Below are 985 nucleotides of genomic sequence, written 5' to 3'. Positions count from 1 at the left end.
AATTCACAGGGTCAGCCTTGTCACACTCTGTGTCACGCTGAATATCCCCGAGAACTACGTTAAGGGTACACGTGGCTGTGGAGTGCTCAGCCACTTGCACGTTAATTTCACAAGCAGGCTGTTCCGTTCATCGGATTAACTGGAACCCTCGACGTCGTAAGCGAGGGAGTGCCAACAACAAAAATGAGGTAGCAGTCCATTGTATAAACGTACGGCTAGCAGATATTTTCAAAATTGATTTTTTTTTAGACAACTTTGTTTAAAAACTGAAATCCGAGGGGAGAAATGCCATTGGCAGTTATTTACCTCCAAATCGTTCAACTCTTATTCAAGCTTGTGCTTGCAGAATATTAGGAACTTTAAAAAGTCAAATACAGGACACAGTTTATCCACCATATGTTAAGTGTTAATTCTCAAAAAAAACCAAAAAACAAAAAAAACTCTAAGTAGTTAAAATTGAAATCTATGATGCGTGAATCGGATAAAAGGGACAGGAAACACTCTAAAAAATGGATAGCATAATTTTCTGTTCTTGTCAATGCCTACTTTGATTTGCATGTAAATATCTGACAAAAAACGTCAAAAACATGTGCACGCAGCTGATAAGTCTCAATTATTTCCAAGTATTTAAGTATGTCTGAATCGTTTCTAACTATGAATTTAAAAATGATTATCATTAAGTTTGTAATTGTTGTGACAACGTGGAAGCCATAAAAGAGTAAAAGAGTAATGAGCATATATGTGCGTGCGTATCTTTGAAGAGATGCTAGCAGAGTTGTTTTTCATACATATAACAAATGTCATAGTTCAGATACCTATGTTCCATGTCCGACTCATTAAACTTTATGTATACATACATACATAATACATACATACATACATACATATATATATATATATATATATATATATATATATATATATATATACTATAATGTATGCACATATATATATACGTATATATATATATGTATGTATGTGTATA

General features: G+C 33.1%; 1 protein-coding gene across 3 annotated transcripts in view; it reads right to left on the bottom strand.

Annotated features, from left to right (window-relative positions):
* The window catches only part of LOC106879221 (tetraspanin-18), a 135,685-nt gene that overhangs the window by 1,145 nt on the left and 133,555 nt on the right, over window positions 1-985 (bottom strand). The gene's annotated exons all lie outside the window — the stretch shown is intronic.

Source organism: Octopus bimaculoides, chromosome 3 (genome assembly GCF_001194135.2).
Source record: "Octopus bimaculoides isolate UCB-OBI-ISO-001 chromosome 3, ASM119413v2, whole genome shotgun sequence".
Classification (NCBI taxonomy): Eukaryota; Metazoa; Mollusca; class Cephalopoda; order Octopoda; family Octopodidae; genus Octopus; species Octopus bimaculoides.
This window is presented reverse-complemented; position numbering and strand designations above follow the sequence as displayed.